Raw genomic sequence first — 15793 nt, 5'->3', positions numbered from 1 at the left:
AATGATAAGCAATACCATATCACTCCTTGATATTTCTAAAGAGTGGTCTACACTAAAGAACTTACATAAATAACTAATTAGTGTTTCCCTATAGGAATTTATAGACTTTTTAGGTCCACACAATTAAGATAATTTCTTTTCTATAGTAGAGAAAAGTAACATTCAAGTGATCTATTTACATTTAGCACCACCATGCTAGTTAAAATTGCTCCTTTGCTTAGCCTACTTCCTTCTAATATCTTGTCTAGCTAATTTAAACTTTTCTTCTTCCACCTCTTTCTCTGCTTGATATTTCTTCCTCTCTTCTTCTTGCTTCACATTTCCTTTCACACTTCCTTAACTTTAATTATAATTTACACTTAATAAGTATCATGCCCAAAAGTTAGGACAAAAATACACCAACATTGTCTTTAGGGGGTATAATTGTGTTAAACATACACTAACTCTGAATGAGATGCAACTAGATTAACTATAAGAGAATAATTACAAGTTTTCAAGTCTCAAGATTGCATGATTAGGATAAAGTGTGTTTAAAGTATTAGGTTTCAAATTGAGATTTTTGATCTAAGTGAGAAATTGATGTTGAGGCTAAAGTATGTTTAGGAGTTTTGTTTTCATTTTCTAGGCTTGAACATAACATCGAATTCAAATGTAACATTTTACTATATGCATGAGGGGTTATGAAGGCATTCTTAAAATAGGTTTGATAAACTACAAATGCCCTTGCTACTAAGTAAGTGCAAGAGGTTGGGTTTCACTTTCGGGCAAAAAGTGGAAGTGTTTTTCCTATTTTTGAAATTTCTTGTCAATTGCTATCAAAATTTAAGGCATATAGAGATTTAATATTAAAAAAAATTTAAAATAAAAATTGTAGTGATCAAAATCTAATTTTTGAATACCTAATTTTATTGTATACCCATATGATAGATTTTTCTTTTTGTATGGATCTTTAAAAACCTCTTTTTCAAAATGCATATTTTAGGACCATACCACACTTGTGTATGGACACCATAATTTGACACAAATAAGTTAATTTTTATAAAAAAATTTAAAGGAAGTTACCTAGAACAACAACGATTGATGGTAATATTTTCTCTTAATTTTTTATTGAATAATGTTTTTATTAATAATTTTTAATTAGCAATAAAGGTCAATTTTAAAGCCTCTTGTGTATAGACACCATAAATTGATTGGAATTTCACTTTTTTCAAAAATTCTATAAAAGAAAATCAAAAGAATTGTATGTAGATTGATGACATAAATTAATTTAAGAAAAATAAAAATAAAATTAAAGTTTTAGTGAACTTGACTAATTTATATTTTGGTACCACCTTTGATTAAAAACTAATATAAAAATAGTAAATAAAATCATAGCACTATATAATTTATATGTCTAAAATTAGGATAGTGAGAACTCTAATGGGTTTTTGTTTTGTAAAAAAAATTAATAGCTAAGACCCTATAAAAACAATTATCCTTTTTAAACAATCTTGATCAACCAAACAATGTAAATAATAACCGTAAAGAGATGCATGCACCCAATTACACTAGATATGTTCACTAGGGAAACCCTTGATCAAAGGGAAAGCCCCAGTGGGAATGATGCCCACAAAATGATGTACTAATATGAATGTTCCTTATTAGAGGATGGACCCTCTTAGGAGTCTATTACAAAATTTATTACAAGAGTCCCTATTAGGAGTCTTTGAATCCCTGTTAGGAGATTCCAACCTTGTTAGGAGTTGTGCCAACCTTGTTAGGAGTTGTGGAAGGTAGCTAAACCCACTATCCAATTGACCTCAGTACTATTCCTTTCAAAATAATAGATGACTTTAGAATAGGATTTTACTTCTTTCTATGTCCAGTATGTCAGACTCCATCACCTTCAAATCATGCAATCAAGTCTACAATTCTATGATTAGTAATAATAACCCTTAACATCACTTACATTCACTCTACTTTGCAACTTAGTAATTCATAAGTCTTCTTATCCTCATGTATAAAACATGAAAAACATCTGTCCTTTATACCATGCTTAATCATAAATCCTTTAGTTAGCTTCATAGTTTATTATCATATGTTAATTAAATGAAATAAAATTTTAATAATGATGTCATCTTATAGTTATACAAAAAAATTCACACGTGTGGCTTCCATACATGCACACTCTCGAATGCCATTAGGAGTCAATATACTACCTCTAGTAAACTACACAACCTTTCATTTCAAATGGTATGAGCTGTATTAATCATACAATAGGAACCGCTTTCCTAATGGTCTATTTCATATGGTTCTCTATATATTAACAATATCTTTTGTACACTGTTGATTCAAGTTTTTTGCACTTGCCTAAGTAACAAATGCATACTATAGTATGTGCTGGTAATAAGGCATAAATAGATAAGTACTATAATGTCCTCAATACAGAAATCATAGTCTATTATTCTATTAGTATTTTACAAACTTATTACTATGTTGTCATCAATGAAAAACATAGTTATAAATACACCATAACAATGTTTTACAATGCTCCCTCATAGCATCAACATTCATGCTAACAATCTCCCCCTTTGGCATTGATGGCAACATAAATGAAAAACATCTAGTTCCAAGAATACCAAAAAGTCTCTTCATCAATCAAATCTTGCTCCATGCAAATCCTTTATCGTAACACTTGTCCTCCATAGTAAAATTTTTTTCATACCATACTTCTCCCACATTGACTCTTGAACATCTAATTAGCATGACCACAAGCTACTCTGTTGCTTTGAAATTTTGCATATCAATCCATAAACAACTCAAGTGTCTAAAGAAACTATTGTATACCAATTACCAATTACCAAGAGTACTTTGCTAACTCTATTCACTATAGGCATTCCCCCATTGAGGAAGCATTAGCATTCAATCCAGTCTAACAATGATGTTATGTACCCTAAACTAATGCATTTTTGTATCTTTTATTCTGAAATAGGTAGGGGTGTAACCCCAAGCATACCTCTTAGGTACTCAAACATCTACAATTTGGTAAGGCCTTTGTGAAAATGTCTACAATTTCTTCCATAGTGTTAATGTACTCTAGTCTGATTTCTTTCTTGGCAACTTTTTCTTTTAACACATGATACTTTATAGAGATGTTCTTAGTCGTATAATGTAAACCAAGATTCTTAGACATGTTAAGAGTGCTTGTATTATCACAATAAATACTAACAGGTTCTTTGAATGTAATTCCAATATCCTTCATCCATATGACTTGATTAAATTTGTTCACTATTGCAACATATTCTGCCTCTATAGTGCTTTCTGAGGTGCAATCTTGCTTCTTGTTGAGCCAATAAACCAATCTTTCACCAAGAAAGAATGCTCCTCCACTAATGCTCTTTCTATCATCCCTATCTCTAGCCCAATTAGCATTAGTATAAGTACAAAGAGTAAAGTCATTACTTCTATCATACCAAATACCATAATTAGATGTCCCTTTTAGATATTTGAATATCCTTTTTACTACTACATAGTGATGTTCTTTAGGATCAGCCTAAAATATTTCCATAATTCCAACTACATTCATTATATCAGGTCTACTGTGAGTAAGATACTACAATCCTCTAATCATATATTTGTACTTCTTTTTTTTAGTAGTAGGTGTCTCATCCTTTCTTGATAACTTGTGACTAGTTATCATAGGAGTTTCAATAGGTTTATAGTTTTCTTGACCAAATCTTTTTAGCAAATCTTTTAAATACTTTGTCTAAGAAATAAATATTCCTTCTTTGTTTTGAAAAATTTTCAATCCTAAGAAAAAATCATTTCCCTATCATCCTCATCTCAAACTCATTCTTCATATCATCTAAGAATTTGTTACTAGCTGCATCATTCCTCCAAAAATGATATCATCAACAAATACAATAATTATCAGAAAACCATCTTCTATTTCTTTCAAGTACAAGTTACTATCTATTGTTCCTTTAGCAAATCCAAGCTTTTCTATGTATTTATCCAACCTTGTACACCAAGTTCTAGGTGCTTGCTTTAATCCATACAAGGATTTCTTTAACCTGCAAACCATATTCTTCTCTTCTATCAAAGAAAAACCTTTTGGTTGGTCAATGTAATCTTCTTCTTCAAGTTCTCCACTCAAGAATGTTGATTTAACATCAATCTAATATACCTTGAAATTTTTATTTTCTACATATGCCAAGAACATTCTGAGTACTTCCATTCTTCCTATAGGTGCATATGTTTCCTCATAGCCAATTCCTTCTTGCTGAGAGTAAACTTTGCATACCAATTTTTCTTTTTTTCTTATTACTTCTCCTTGTTCATTCATTTTATTTCTGAGTACCCATTTTGTGCCAATCACATTTTTGTCCTTGGGTCTAGAAACCAATTCACATGTGTCATTTTTATTATCTATTGAAGTTCTTCTTTCATTTCTTTCATCCAATGATCATCCTCGATTGCTTCATCTATGCTTTTTGGTTCTACTTGAGATATTAGGCACAGTTCTTCATTGATTTTACTTCTTGTCATTACTCCTTTTATTTACTTCCTATTATCTAATTAATAGGGTAATTTCTTATTATTTGGGGTAGGAGTTGCTACTTCAACTCTTATTTTAAGTATGGTGTTTTGTTCTTCTCTTTCTTCTTCAATTTGCACATTATTCTGCAAGTCATTGTTGGTCTTGAGAAATAGTTCATTGCATCTATTGGTCATCCAAGAATAATAATCTCCATTAGAGTTATAATCCATCATCTTTTTCTTCATGCCAAAATTTTCATCTATTTTTACATTTGTGAACTCTACTATAGTTTTTGTTCTATAGTTGAAACTTCTATAAGATTTACTTTTTAATGAGTAGCTAAGAAACATACCTTCATCGCTCCTTGGATCAAACTTACCAATATCATCATCTCTTTTGATGTAGTATTTGCTTCCAAATATCTTGAAGTATTTGATTGATGGTGAGTGACTGAATAATAACTTGTAAGGTGTTCTCTTCATACCTTTTCTAATCCGTACTCTACTTAGTGTATATACTATTGTAGTGGCTGCCTCTCTCCAAAAGGATTTTGGTACATCATTCTCAAATTACATAGATCTTGCTATTTCAGCAATTTATTTGTTTCTTCTTTCAAAAATCTAATTCTGCTCAAGTGTATGGGGTGAGGATAGTTGTCTCTTGATACCATGCTCTTCATAGTAGATATTGAATTCTCTAAAAGTGAATTCCCCTCCTCTATATGATCTTAAGCTTTTGATTTTAACTCTAGATTCATTCTCTACTTTGTTTTTGAATACCTTAAATTTCTCAAATGCTTCTAATTTTTCCTTAAGAAAAGCTACCCATATCATTCTATTAAAATCATGAACAAAAATCATAAAATACCTTTCTCCATAGAATGCTATTGTTCTTCTAAGGCCACTCAAATTTGTATGAACCAATTCCAACTTTTTTTTAGTACCAAACTGCTTTCTAGGAAATGAAACTTTCTTCTACTTATCCAAGATACATTCCTTACAAATAATGTTAGTGGGCTTAGTGATCTTAGGTAAATCTCTAATAGCAAGTGTATTACTGGCTTTCATAATGTTATCAAAGTTAATGTGATAAAATCTTCTATGTCATAACCAACTGCTATCAACTTTAGCTACCAAACATATTATTTAAGTGGAGTTCAACTAAAATACATTACCTTTGGTTCTTGTGCTAGTACCAAGTAGTTTTCCTTCCTTATTCTTGATAATGTATATGTCATTACCAAACTGCAATTGGTAACCTTTGTCCATAAGTTGTCCAACACTTAACAAGTTATGTTTCAGTCCATCAACAAAATAAACATAATCAATATTTGTTTTACCATCTAATGTGATAGATCTACTTTATGTAATGTGGTAGGCTACATTGTTCCCTACTTTGACAATTCCTCCATCATGGCTTCAAAATTTGACAAATTTTCTCATATCACTAGTCATGTGATGTGAACAACCATTATCAATAATCTAATCTTTTCTTTCAATTTGTGAGATTAGAGCACTTTCATCTCTAATTTCTTGATCAATATCATCCTCCTTTATAGATATGAATCCTAATTCATCTTCACTTTTGCATTGATTAGATTCTTTGTCTTCTCCTTTATTAGCATATAAGCAATTTTTAGGTCTTTTAGAATTGTATCTTCCCTTATAATTTCTCTCTCTTTTGGGAGACTTAGATGCATAATGACCATATTCATTACATATGGACAACATTTAAAGATATTCTTACCATCTATTTCTCTTTTCACAAGAAAGGCTACTCCTTCCTAAATCTTTTCCTTAATAGACTTGCTACTGCTAGCAATGTCTCCTTGTGCTTTTGTGTTTCTTGGTAGACTAGGTTTAATGTTAAATGCACTAAATGTTGTCACAATTTTTGCTAATTCTCCAAATTATTTTAGATAAAATTCTTTAGCTTCCAATATACCAAGCAATTTTTCTTTGGTTAAATTAGTGGTACAAGGTAACATTGCCCAAATCATCGATGTTATTGTCTTGAAAGGTGGTGTCAGACTTTTCAAGATCTTCCATATTACTTCATCATCAAATTTATTTCCACCAAGAGATGTGAATCCTACAATAATCTTAGATATTCTACCAATAGAGGTTCTCATAGATTCATCTTCCATCATCTTAGCATCTTGGAATGCAAAATATAGATTTTGTAATCTAACCCTTTTTTCATGTGTATCACCCTCATAATTAGCTTCTAAGGTTTTCCAAATTTCATGAGATGTTTTGTGTAGTTTTACTTGGCTATACTCACTTTTGGGTAGAGCAAAAAATATTGTTTCTCTTGCCCTTATGTTGCAAATGAATACTTCTCTTTGTTCCTTGATACAACATTCAAGATTGTCTTCTTCTATAATATTTTTAGATGCCTTGGTTACAAGCCAATATCATAGACCCATGCACAAGAGATCAATCCTCATTTTATCCTTCCACCTATCATATTTTTTCCATCAAATCTCAGACTTTCCTTTCTGACAAAATTTTCCATGGATCTCCCAAAGTTAAACATTTTCTTCAAGGACCTAAAGCTCTGATACTAATTGTTAGAATCAATAGTCCACTAATATAACTAAGAGGTGGGTGAATTAGTTAAATGAAAATTAAAACAATTATCCTCTTTAAACAATCCTAATCAACCAACCAATGTAAATAATAATCATAAAGAGATGCACACACCTAGTTACAACAAATATGTTGACTAGGGAAACCCTTGATCAGAGGGAAAACCCTAGTGAGAATGTTGCCCAGAAAATGATATACCAATATAAGTGTTCCTTGTTAGAGGATGAACTCTATTAGGAGATTTTGAATCCCTATTAGGAGATTCCAACCCTGTTAGGAGTTGTGGAAGACAGCTAAACCCACTGTCCAAGCAACTTTAGGACCAAATCAACAAACCCACTATCCAATTGACCTCAATACTATTCCTTTTAGAATAATAGATGTGTAACAGGTTTTTAATTCTTTCTCAATCTAGTATGTTAGACTCCTTCACCTTTAGATCATGTAATCAGATCTAGAATTCTATGATTAGTAACAATAACCCTTAAAGTCACTTACACACATTAGTAAATCACTCTTCTCTACTACTTTGTAATTCACAAGTCTTCTCCTTATCCTCATGTCTAAAACATAGAAAATATCTTTCCTTTATACCATGCTCAATCATAAATTCTTGAGTTAGCTTTACACTTTATTATCATACATTAATTAAATGAAATACACATTTAGTTAATGTTTTTAGCTTATAGTTATACAAAAACTTTCACACATGCAACTTCCGTACATGTGTAGTCTTCGACATCATGAACGGTCAGTATACTACCTCCAATTAACTACACAACCCTTCATTTCAAATGCAATGAGTTGTATCAAACATACAATAGGAATTGTTTTCCTAACACTATGGTTTCATGCAGTTCTCTTTATATCAACAATATCTTCCATACACTGTCATTTCAAGTTCTACACACTTGTCCAAGTAACAAATACATACTGTAGTGCATGGTGGTAACTGTGCATAAGCAGATAAGTAATATAATGTCCTCAATACAAAAATATAGTCTATTGCTCTATCAGTCCTTTACAAACTTATTACTATGTTGTCATCAGTGACAAACATAGTTATAAATACACCATAAAAATGTTCTACAATGCTCCCCCATAGCATCAACATTCATGCTAACAATGATGTAAGAAATGGGCACCCATTATCTGAAATTCAAAAAATGGGTGCTCATTTTGAAAAAGTTAAATCAACATTTTAAATGAATTTAAAATCCCAAAAAAATGAATTTTTAAAAAATGAGTACCCATTTTTTGAAAAATAGATACCCATTTTTTTTAAAAATCAATTTTTTTATTTTTTAAAAACTGTGTACCCATTTTTTGAAAATATAAATGAGTACCCATTTTTCGAAAATAAAAATAGGCACCTGATTTTTTTTAAAAATGGGTGCCCAATTTTTGAATTTAAGATCAAGCACCCAAGCCTAAAATGGGTTCCCATTTTTGAAAGAGCATGATCTCAATCTGTGGACATCAACAGAATTGAGACCCAACCTCTTGCTTCTACCCTACCATAAAATATGATAATTGGGTTAAAAGGTTTACTTGTTTTAATTTCCATAGTATAATATAATTATTAAATTGAAATAACTTGATTCTTCATAATTTCCCATTTTATTAAAATGAAACATGCCCATGACATAGTGTGTTCAAGTAGATAGACAAAATTTTAAGCTTTGTGTGAAATTGAGTATAGGAGCACCTATAAGCTTACCTATAACCCATGCTTTCAAAATGAACACTAATATCCTTTTTACTAAATGATAATGGCTAACTAAAGAGAACATATCATATTTTAAAGGTATTTAATAAAAGTAATAAAACTATATTAGTTAGATCTTTCTAAGAGTCATGAAAAAACTATGTATACATATAACAAAACCTCTTAAGTATGGAAATTTAATGAAAATAATATCATATACTAATACCAACCAAACAATTTAACTATAACATATGTCCTCCAACTAGTCATTAACTTTCTAACAAAACAAATTAATTATACTACAACTAAATTATCTATTTATTAATATAATTTAAAATATTCACAAACTAATTAATCTAAACTTGTTCTATATTCCTGACATAGTAATTTTTCTTACTCAAAACACTCACTAATTACATTACTTAACAATTTTCTTTAATTACTAAAGAAAAATAACATTAAAAAAAATCCATACTAATATACTAATTTAATAACAAAAAAAATTAAATCTTTATTTGAAATTACATACACATCCCATCCTAACCTATTTCTATTGTGATATGGAGCCTTATTAGACTTAGAGGTTAATTTTCCCACTTTATTTAGTCCAGTTTCTCCCAAATTATTCAAAGAGAAATGCCCCAAGTGTCATCCTTGTCATAGTACAAGGTGGGGTTGAGGGGAAATTCACCCACAGGGGTTTTTGGGGGCATTTCATGCAAAGACAACAATAAAGTTACTATTGTAAAAGGTTTCATGTATTACTAGTTTTACTGGAAAACTTACCCTAACCCTAATTTTGTAAACCACAAAATACTTTTTATCAAAGTTCTTAGAATTGGGGATTTCATAATGTATATGAAAATTGTAGCTTCTTGAGATGGTATTGAGTTGTAAGGGATTGTCGATTGTAATCACTAGATAATAATACTATTGGACTTATTGTTGGTGAATGTAGCCTAGGCATAGGGTAACTATGATAAATATTTTTGGCATGTGTTATCTTCTATGGAATTATATGTTTTCTTAGATTGGTTATATTTACATGTAATTGTTATTTTGATTTATGGTTAATCCTAGGGGAATTATTTGAAAGATCTATGGCACTCTAGCCATCTATAAATAAAAAAAATGTTGCATCTATGCATGTCTCAACTCTTCCCCAAAGAATTTAATCCATATCATCTTCATGGTTACCTCTCTGGAAACAACATACTCTGCCTCTATACCGGATAAAGCATCATTATTTTGTAATCAATAAACAAAAATTATTTTGGTCCCACCAATAATAAATACGTAACCTATAGTACTCTTCTTAGTGTCAATATCCCTTTTCCAATCTAAGTTAACATAGCCCTGTAAGTCAATAGTAAATTACCCAAAATGTAAACACTTCCTTTATATTTCTCTCAAATATATGATAATCCATTTGATTATATTCCAATGCTCAATCCACATGGATGACTCATATATCTACTAACAACTCCCATTGTATGTACAATATCTGGCCTAGTACATACCATAGCATACATTAAACTTCCTATAGATGAAGCATAAGGTACCTTGGACATCTTACCCTCCTCTTCTGGTGTCTTTGGGCAGATATCCTTTGTCAATGTCAGATGACTTGGTAAAGTTGTTTTGACAAATTTAGCATTCTCCATAAAGAAATGATGTAACATCTTCTCAATATAATCAACCAAAGGTAATATCATTTTTTTGTTCTTCCTATCACTACAATTTTTGATACCAATGATATTATTCTACCCCCAAATGCTTCATACCAAATGAATGTGCTAAGTATTATTTTAATCCCTTAATGTGATTCATGTTGGACCCAACTACAAGCATATCATTAACATATAAAAATAAAATAATGTAATTTTCATCATTTGACCTATAAAAGTAAACATAATTAGTCAAAATAATACTAGGTATAACCATGCTCATGTATAAAACTATCAAAATTAAGATACCATTACCAAGGTGCTCATTTTAATCCATATAAAATTTTCTTCAATCTACACACTATGTTTTCCTTATCTTTTATGGCTGACCTATCTTTAAATATTTTCTTACCTCCATCCTCTTCTTTCAACCTATAAACCCATTTATTATATAAATTTGTTTTACCTATAGGTAACTTGCATAAATCCCAAGTTTATTTTTTAACAAAGGATTCCATTTCTTCTTTCATTACAGACTCCTACAAAATCTTTGTATCCACATGCTTGGCATCATTATAACATTAAAGTTTAACAATGTTTGTTAATAAAATAGAAAACAAAGATGGAGAAAATATTTCTAGAAGTACACTTAGGCTTTTTGACTATCTAACATTCATTAAGGTGTGTGATATGTATCATTGTGGTTGTTGCAAAGCATGAATAACTATTGGAACATCATCTTTTGGAGTATCATCCAACACTAAAAAATTATTTTCTTTCTTTCCATGTTGCTACAAAAAATCTTTGTATATCACTTTCTCATCAAATATTGCATCCCTACTTCTTATAATTTTAATATTTTTCAAATACTAAGTCCCATAACCAAATTCATCAATGCCATATTGAAAAAATACACATTTCTTTGATTCAGCTTCCACCTTGGTTCTATTTTTCAAAATCTATATGTGCAAGTGCTTCACAACCAAAGGTTATGAGAAAAGAATAACTCACCTTCTTATTGATCTATGGTCTCTTTAGGATACACAACCCAAAGGAGTAGATGGACCTCTATTGATAAAAAATAGAGTAGTATTGATAGCCTCAACTTATATATTTAAAGGTAGCCAAGCATGCAACCTCATGCTCCTAGCATGTTCCATTATTGTCATGTTCATGCATTTAGCCACTTCATTTTTTCATGGAGTTCTTGGAATCATATTATATCTTTGAATACCATTAGTGGAACTATAATATCTAGATTCATTTTTTAATACTCACCATCATTGTCAAATTTTTGAAATTTTAACTTTTTACTAGTCTCATTCTCAAAAAAGCATTTATATTTCTTAAATGTTATAAATATATCATATTTATAGATAAGGAAATAAACCCATACTTTTCTTAAGGTGTCATCAATAAATGTAACATAGTAATGAGAGCCACCAAGGGAAGATACCTAATTTGGTCCTCGTACATTTGTATGCACAAGCTTTAATTTCTCATGTTTATTTTTTCCTTCTCAATCTTCACAAAACTAACTCTCTTTTATTTTCCATAGTGAAAATTTTCATACAAATCTATATGAACAAATTTTAGACCTAGTAAATATTTCTTTGAATGAAATTATTTCATACCTTTCTCACTCATGTGCCCAAGTCTATTGTGCCTTAGTATTGTTTTAGAATCTACACTACTATTTATTCTCCCTACTCGAATGCAACAACTATTTATGAACATTCATTTTTTTCTAAAACAATTAAAGTAGAACAAATAGTATGACTTGTACAAAGATATAAGGTGCCTACTTTCACACCTTTTCTACTACAAGGGAACCTTTTGAATCCCTATAATCTTAATCATTAAAGTAAATATACAAACCTCATCACCTAGTTTTTGAGCTGAAATTAAATTCCTACTAAGCCTAGGAACATGTCTTACCTCTTGTAGTAGCCAATATTTCATATTCTATAATTTAATCTTAATTTTTCTCTTTGCAACAATATGATTGGATTCATTATCTCCCAAATAAATAAGCCCAAAATACCCTTCGATATAATCAAGAAAATAACCTTTATGGGGAGAAGCATGAAATGAAGCCCCTAAATTTAAAATGCATGAATCATCAACACTATTTAAAGAAAAAAAGCAAAGAATCATCTTTGGACTTATTACTTACCATATTTTCCTCCTTGTTCCCTTCTTGTTTTTCTCCTTCACTATTCTTTTGAGTCTAAAAAAATTTCTTCTCAAGCCTTAGTTTTTCATAGTGCTAGCAATCTCTTCCACCTCTAGATTGAGACCTCTTTCCCTTTAATTTTCCTATTCATTTCCCACTATTTTCTAAATTGCTTTCTCTTCTAGTCATTATCCCTCTACTTTGCATTTTTAAAGCACTTCCTAATGTAGACCCACTTGAGTTTTTCCACAATTTTTCTATCATTTTCCTCACTGAGAATAACGCTAATCACATTATCAAATTTTAGGGTATTATTTCTAAAATCAAAATTATTCACAACCATTACCAAGCCATTCCAGCTTTTAGACAAAGAACAAAAAATTTAGATAACCTTATTTTCTTCATCAAAATTAACATTTACAAATGATAATTGATTGATTATTTTATTAAACTTATTCAAATGACCACTAATAGATCCACCTCCTACCATCTTCATATTAAATAAATACTTCTTGAGAAATAACTTATATAAAGTAGAGGGCTTCTCATATATTTATTCTAGGGTTTGCATCAAAATTTTTGCCATCTTTTCTCTTTTAATACTAAAAAGCTATTGATTGTGCTAGACAAACAAATATTTCTTAGTGCCTTTCTATCCATAATTTCTTAGTCCTCATCTATCATAGTGGTTAGTTTCTTTGATTTTACTTGTAATGGTTACAATAAATACTTTTTATAAAGGTAGTCCCCTATTTGCTTCTTGCATAACTAAAAGTTTTTCCCAAAAGAACTCTAAACCTTTATCTTACACTAATCCAACAATTCTCCTACTCAATTGTGAGACTTTCCTATAGGGGTTAGGTAAAAAATTGATGACACCTTTCTCTAATACTAGTTGTTAGGATTAACCATGGATAGATATGAAAATTCCAAGAAAATATAAACAATATTAAAAATAATAAATTGCACAAAAGAGAACATGAGACACTAATATTAATGTAGTTCATCCAATCCTTAGGCTACATCCACAAATATAAGTCCAATACTATTATTATCCAATGATTATAAAATATATTCTATTATTGATCAATAACACCACAAGAAGATACACTCTCATTATAAATTATGAAATCCCTAACCCTAAGCCATTTATACAAGAATTTTTATCATGCCCCAAATTATAGGGCAAAAACACAAATACATTTTTTTCAAAAGCTAAACTTAAGGAATCACATAATGATATGTGCATGTTCCAAATAGGTTATGAAATAGTTTGGTGACATTATTAGATGATTCACTCATTTGATACTTTAGTATAACTACATAGATAATTTAATGAGAGATCATATAACATTTACTAGAGTTAAGGTTATAACACATGGGCTAGATTATAATTTCTTCCAAAGCAATAGGTTTGTCTCAAGGCCTTGTTGTGCACACATTGATAAGAAATATCACATTTAATTCCATAACCTAATTTGGAAGTAACATTGTGTTCATAAATGTGCGATATCAAGTCTTTATATTTTAATAACTTAACCATGGAAATGTATCGATGATAGATAATAATATTTGTTCTGGTACATATATATGTTAGGATAAACCATGAACAAAAATAAAAACTACATGCAAATATAACCAATAACAAAAAATAATAGATCATACAGAAATAAACACAAGGCACCAAGATTTAACATGGTTCACCCAATCCCTGGGCTACGTCCACCAAACAACAAGTCTGATCTTATTACACTCCAGTGATTACAACCTGATTACAATCCGTAATCCCTTATAGCTTGATACCGCCACAAGAACCAATTTCACATCACAACATAATGAAAAATACCCAAACCGAAACCCTTTTATACAAGTATTAAACCGCTTTAGGGTTATAACATGTTGGCCATAATTAGCCATAACTTTAGTGGCGAATCTACAAATGGCGAATAGTACCAAAACAATTGGCGAATAGTACCAAAATTATTTTTTGGGGGGTGATGCCCTGAACCCCACTAATTATGAAGCATGTACAGTACTTTTGTAATGCCCTACTCGGAGATCCTTGGAAACAAGGATTCAAATCAAGCCAAGATATTTTTTTTAGCAAGTATGAATGCACATGACAACATCATACAGGGATCACAACGATCGCAACGGAAGACTTCAACACAATCCCGGCAACCAACGAATCTCCGAATGCCACTACCCAATTGACACACCCAAAAAAAAGCCAAAAACCACCACAACAAGATGAGGGCACAAGAAATGACCACTCATCAAAAAAACACCAAGCTGTGGTAAAATGCAGAATCCCAAAATTTGTCTAAGCCTGAAATCCTACCCTGAAAATTGGCTAAGTCTGGATTTCTGATGCTCTGAAATTTCCTAGAATCCATAACTTATCTCTAAGAGGTCTAAAACCTATCTCAAACGATTTGTCACAACATCATCCACAACAAGGAATGCTCACAAACCACACTACACCTCACAAGGGTGGGTCAGTGCAATAGGAAACACAAAAACCCAAGCAGGAACTCCAACAGGTACCTAGTAGATTATGAAGACAAGATACTCTTCCATTATGAATAACATGAAGAGTTAAACTTCTCCAATGTCCATAAATATGATATTTCATGATTGAATTGGCCTCTACTTAAAAAGGTACTCAAAACATCAAACAACAGCTCCATAAGCCATAGCTTTCACGTCTGGACTCGGATTGAATCTATTTGAAAAGTGTCGAAAAGATATCAACAAGGACTAAAACAAGAAGAAGCTAAGAGAGACCAAGATCTACAATCTGAGCCACCACTCAAATCAAAACAACAAAGACAAAACCAATAGCCTTGGTCACCAAGACAAGCGACGGACAAAATGTCCAAATCCACACAAGAGCACACATGCCCAAAACAACATATGACATGGAATGCAAGGTAAATGACACATTGAAACCATCATTACTCTTCTTTCATAATTTGATTAATTAAGCATAAAATAAGAACTAATGCATAATGAACTGAAAGATTTTCAAGCAAGGGTCCAAGAGTCACTATAGAACAAGTACATACCTTTCAATTTCTTTCAAAAATAACATTAAGTTTAATCACCATTTAAACCATTCAGTTACAGTAA

Source organism: Cupressus sempervirens, chromosome 11, assembly GCF_028749045.1.
Source record: "Cupressus sempervirens isolate cs-2001-9-10 chromosome 11, ASM2874904v1, whole genome shotgun sequence".
Lineage (NCBI taxonomy): Eukaryota > Viridiplantae > Streptophyta > Pinopsida > Cupressales > Cupressaceae > Cupressus > Cupressus sempervirens.
The sequence above is the reverse complement of the archived record's forward strand: the minus strand, read 5'-3'. Positions refer to the sequence as shown.